Source organism: Schistocerca piceifrons, chromosome 1 (assembly GCF_021461385.2).
Source record: "Schistocerca piceifrons isolate TAMUIC-IGC-003096 chromosome 1, iqSchPice1.1, whole genome shotgun sequence".
NCBI classification, from domain to species: domain Eukaryota; kingdom Metazoa; phylum Arthropoda; class Insecta; order Orthoptera; family Acrididae; genus Schistocerca; species Schistocerca piceifrons.
In genome coordinates, this window is record NC_060138.1 from 98,787,756 (window position 1) to 98,793,758 (window position 6,003).

The 6,003-nt window shown below is 44.5% G+C and overlaps 2 pseudogenes; one reads left to right on the forward strand and one right to left on the reverse strand.

Annotated features, from left to right (window-relative positions):
• Nucleotides 1-1,594: 1,594 nt before the first annotated feature.
• On the reverse strand, nucleotides 1,595-1,712 carry LOC124725558 (annotated as a pseudogene).
• A 743-nt stretch (nucleotides 1,713-2,455) lies between these two features.
• On the forward strand, nucleotides 2,456-2,573 carry LOC124722917 (annotated as a pseudogene).
• Nucleotides 2,574-6,003: the final 3,430 nt, after the last annotated feature.

The following is a 6,003-nucleotide window of genomic DNA, read 5'->3' on the forward strand; positions in this document are numbered from 1 at the left end:
GTATAAGATGGAAATTGTATGCGTCGCGCATAGAACTTTTTATGAACGCAGGAATTTCTGGTAACTTAAGCCCGTTGACATTCCCGTTTCCGTTTTTGAACTGAGAGTGGAACAGGCTCTGTTTCTTCAGCATTTTGATAATTTTGTTGTTAAACCACGTCGGGTCTTTTCCCTCCTCCATCCACCTATATTATTTAGATGTACGTCTCCATACGTCTATAACCAGTTTAAAATTTGACCATAATTCCATTACGTTCATTATACTAGGACTAAATGACACCCATTCCTTGGCTAAGTAAGATCCTAACAACTGCTTATGTGCTCCTTCTAGAATAGAAACACTCCTAGGCTTCATTATGGGTTTATTAACTTCAGTAACCACCCCCTTATGATGACATCATGATCACTAATCCGTCTCTATACAGACAGTGTTGCCAACGTAAGATCTGTTTTTAACTACTAGGTCAGAGACTGAATGTGGTTTGCTGAGCTAACTGATCAAGGCAGTTCTCACAAACTGCGTTCAGAACTATTTGACAAGACCATCTGTCCATACAACCTGCAATGAAACCATAGACTTCCCGTCTATACTCGGAAGGTTAACATCGCCCTAAATTCATACTGCAGAGTGTTTTCGAGCTCCTCAGCGAAAATTTGCTCACAACTGTGGCCGCTAAAAGGATACGATGATTAACTTGAGGTCAGCTAGGCCGATTCCTCGCGCCCAGATAACTTCGTTGTCAGACTGAACTTCGACCTCGACAGACATACTATTTCAAATCTCCCCCTTTTATGACGTCACTTCAATATACGTTCCTTGCCTCGTTAAGTATTTCGGAGTTCTGCTTCGGGTATCACCCACATCTCTGTTACAAATATTAATTTGAATGCGAAAGTCTTCCTGTAGGGTGGTAAACACAGGGACTTTGTCATAGATGCTTCGGCAATTCACTATTAAAACACTGAGATTGGTGTATTTTTGTGCCCGATGTCATTTTGCTCTCTGCGTATCGACGGGCGGATGTTCGTCAGAGAACCCCAAAACCGTCGCCTAGCCTCCCAAAAAAATCACGTGCACTTCACATTTCGTGGCATACAGAAATTCACAAACCTTTCTTATACAATATGGTTCATATGGCTCTGAGCACTATGGGACTTAACTGCTACGGTCATCAGTCCCCTAGAACTTAGAACTACGTAAACCTAACTAACCTAAGAACATCACACACAGCCACGCCCGAGGCACGATTCGAACCTGTGACCGTAGCGGTCGCGCGGTTCCAGACTGAAGCGCCTACAACCGCTCGGCCACACCTGCCGGCTCTTATACAATAGATTATTGTTGACAGCTCCTATTCGAACTGAAAATACTAAACTAAAACTAAAGTCCTCCCGAACGGGCCACGAAGGCCCAAAGGTACCGTCCGGCCGCCGTATCATCCTCAGCCCACAGGCGTCAGTGGATGCGGATATGGAGGGGCATGTGGCCAGCACATCGCTTTCCCGGCCGTATGACAGTTTCCGAGACCGGAGCCGCTACTGCTCAATCAAGTAGCTCCTCAGTTTGCCTCACAAGGGCTGAGTGCAACTCGCTTGCCAACAGCGCTCGGCCGACCGGATGGTCACCCAACCAAGTGCTAGCCCAGCCCGACAGCGCTTAAATTCGGTGATCTGACGGGAACCGGTGTTATCACTGCGGCAAGGCAGTTGGCTAACTGAAAATACAGCCATCTGCAAACCTTAAGAACGAGATGGATACAGTATAATAACCTGTTAACTATTCGGTGGAAAGTACGGGAGGATATTCCCATTGGTCTTCCAGCTGTGAAAGCTGGACGTAAAGGAACACGATGTACTGAGCGTGGAGCAAAGAGAGCGTCCCCATGCAGTAGCCGTGCCACTGTCAGCTACAGCAGCAAATGACCGCTGCATTGTGCCATAGGCAAGAAGGTACCCAGGTCACGTCGCGGGGGAAATTGCAACTACATTTAACAGGAATGCACAGTTTGCGAAGGTGTCAAGAGGACGGGATCAACAAGGAGTAGATTTGCGTGCTAATCTCGGGTGTGGCGTGAAGAGAAGCAGCGCGTCAGAGGAGGTCTCAGCCTGCCCTGACCGCCCTAGATGCCCCAGGGGAAACTTTGGTATTCATCGAGGAGTTTTGGTCATTTGCTCTTTTTGCTGCTTGTAGTTGTTGCTTGTTCGCGCACTGGAGGGGTTTTGCCAGATTTGTGTACTCATACATTGAAAGTATCTGTTTTTTTGTTGTGATCAGACACGTGATTATTCATTAAAGACATTGTGGAATAATTAAAGTTTTTGCTAATGAAACTGTCACAAGAAAAGAAAAGTCTGAGCAAAGTTTACCAGTGTGTGAATTGTCAGTTATAGGAATACAGTAAATCAAAAGTGTTTATTGAGTCTTTTAATTTTTACACCTCTTCAGAATTGTTAGGGCAACGGCCTTGCCGCAGTGGATCCACCGGTTCCCGCCAGATCACCGAACTTAAGCGCTGTTGGGCGTGGTCGGCACTTAGATGGGTGACCATCCGGGCCGCCATGCGCTGTTGCCGTTTTTCGGGATGCACTCAGCCTCGTGATGCCAATTGGGGAGCTACTCGACCGAATAGTTGCGGCTCCGGCGACAGAAAACCATCATAACGACCGGGAGAGCGATGTGCTGACCACACGCCCCTCCTATCCGCATCCTCAGCTGAGGATGACACGACGGTCGGATGGTCCCGATGGGCCACTTGTCGCCTGAAGACGGAGCTCTTTTCAGAATTGTTTACTACACCCATCCTGGTCATTTAATTTCTATAAAAAAGAAAAAGGGGAGTAGTTGCATCAGTAGTAGTGATCATCCCTTGCACTCTGCATCGCAGTATTTCTTTTGAATTATTTTAGCATCTTCCTGCATGCAGAACGTTCATGCAGTTGCAGTGGCAGAGGGAGGAAAGTTGTCTGTTGCGTGCATGTAAATTACATACAACTGTTACGAGATGTTAGAGAATAATTTAAAATCGCAGTGAGAACAAGAGAACAGATTTCTTAATGATTTATAGGAGAGTAATTAATTTATGCTATTTTGTTCCCAATCAGAATACTAACATGTCCGATGGTGGGAAGTTCTAGAAAATGTTTGAATATTGACATTTTGGAATAAGGATATTCACAGATTTTAATGATACCGATAATAAATTTAGATAGCCGAGCAATTTTTAGAGTAAATGTATAGATTACGATGATATTATTAGAAATACGGCTTTATACATTTTCGTGCATCTGTTGCCATAATAATAATGATAATTTTTGATAATAAAACTTCCACCAGGCTAACCATAACAATACTTTTTGATAACAAAACTTTCAGAGTGCTATGGTGTGGGAAGGTGTAATGTTGCAGGCATCGGTCATGTGCGTCATTTGAGGAACGCATACGGCTCTGACTTAATTTTTATGGCTGTCAGTGCTCGGCCGCATCGAACGCAGCAGGTGACTGAGCTCTCGGAACGAGAGGAAATACGGAGGATGAGCTGGTGCCTACCTACTTGCGAATAAAAATAAAACCTGGAGATATCACATATGATATTTCCGGACTGCAGAGGTTATCGCACCACTTGAGGCGAGAATTTCGTAGATGCAGTGCGTTTGAGCACGTTGACAATGTTGTGGCGGATATTCGATCTTAAGGTCTTATTGCCCCTAGGTTGTCGCTTGCACAGAGCTCAACGGTGGCTTTGAAAAGCACCTTGGGAAGCATTTCCCGAAGAAGTCGAAGGAGTACCCGAAACAAACTACTTCTTATCCCAACAAGTATAGCATGAATACTGCAAGCTGGTGGAGTCTGAGAGAAAACGATATGCAGATATTTCATCTGTTACCTGGTGATTACAATGTCTATTGCTTGACATGGAAGACACCGTAATATTGTTCTCAGAAACGTTATTGGTTGAAGAAGCAACCTCAAGTGATTTAGCTAAGTGTAATATTTCAGAGAGATAAAGAGCAGATGACGAAAGTGCTTTCGTTCTACACTTTCTCGATCGAAAGCTTCTCGAACATTCGCAGCTCTAATAAGCCCTAATAAGTTATTTAGCATTAGATTCACTGCACTGTTTACATGCGAAATTCAGTGAGGAGATAAAGCTTGTAAATTTTCAGCCCAGGTCACGCACGATTGAGAAGACGGTTCGTCTCACTGATTAAATTTTATAGACGAGATGTATTCAGATCTGCGAATACGATCAGACTTCAGTTGCACAATGTATTCATGACAAATGAAAATTTGTGCCGACCCGCGACTCAGACCAGAATTTCCCGCTTTACGCGAGCAGCCGCCTCCAGGAAAACACAGACATTGGAAATATGATTAATTTTATACTTGTGGCTACTCTAAGAGTTTGATGGCCGTAATGAATAGGCAGAAAAATCAAAGGTAACAGAAAATGACAAACTACTTGGTTCTGTTAAAGGGTATTAAGTTCTGTACTATTTCGTGTAAATTTCTACATCTACATCTACATTTATACTCCGCGAGCCACCCACCGGTGTGTGGCGGAGGGCACTTTACGTGCCACTGTCATTACCTCCCTTTCCTGTTCCAGTCGCGTATGGTTCGCGGGAAGAACGACTGCCGGAAAGCCTCCGTGCGCGCTCTAATCTCTCTAATTTTACATTCGTGATCTCCTCGGGAGGTATAAGTAGGGGAAAGCAATATATTCGATACCCCATCCAGAAACGCACCCTCTCGAAACCTGGACAGCAAGCTACACCGCGATGCAGAGCGCCTCTCTTGCAGAGTCTGCCACTTGAGTTTGTTAAACATCTCCGTAACGATATCACGGTTACCAAATAACCCTGTGACGAAACGCGCCGCTCTTCTTTGGATCTTCTCTATCTCCTCCGTCAATCCGATCTGGTACGGATCCCACACTGATGCGCAATACTCAAGTATAGGTCGAACGAGTGTTTTGTAAGCCACCTCCTTTGTTGATGGACTACATTTTCTAAGAACTCTCCCAATGAATCTCAACCTGGTACCCGCCTTACCAACAATTAATTTTATATGATCATTCCACTTCAAATCGTTCCGCACGCATACTCCCAGATATTTTACAGATGTAACTGCTACCAGTGTTTGTTCCGCTATCATATAATCATACAATAAAGGATCCTTCTTTCTATGTATTCGCAATACATTACATTTGTCTATGTTAAGGGTCAGTTGCCACTCCCTGCACCAAGTGCCTATCCGCTGCAGATCTTCCTGCATTTCGCTACAGCTCCCTAATGCTGCAACTTCTCTGTATATTACAGCATCATCCGCGAAAAGCCGCATGGAACTTCCGACACTATCTACTAGGTCATTTATATATATTGTGAAAAGCAATGGTCCCATAACACTCCCCTGTGGCACGCCAGAGGTTACTTTAACGTCTGTAGACGTCTCTCCATTGATAACAACATTCTGTGTTCTGTTTGCGAAAAACTCTTCAATCCAGTCACACAGCTGGTCTGATATTCCGTAGGCTCTTACTTTGTTTATCAGGCGACAGTGCGGAACTGTATCGAACGCCTTCCGGAAGTCAAGAAAAATAGCATTTACCTGGGAGCCTGTATCTAATATTTTCAGGGTCTCGTGAACAAATAAAGCGAGTTGGGTCTCACACGATCGCTGTTTCCGGAATCCATGTTGATTCCTACATAGTAGGAGCAAAAAACATGCTCTCAAATTCTACAAAAAATCGACGTCAGAGATATAGGTCTATAGTTTTGCGCATCTGCTCGACGACCCTTCTTGAAGACTGGGACTACCTGTGCTCTTTTCCAATCATTTGGAACCTTCCGTTCCTCTAGAGACTTGCGGTACACGGCTGTTAGAAGGGGGGCAAGTTCTTTCGCGTACTCTGTGTAGAATCGAATTGGTATCGCGTCAGGTCCAGTGGACTTTCGTGTGTTGAGTGATTCCAGTTGCTTTTCTATTCCTTGGACACTTATTTC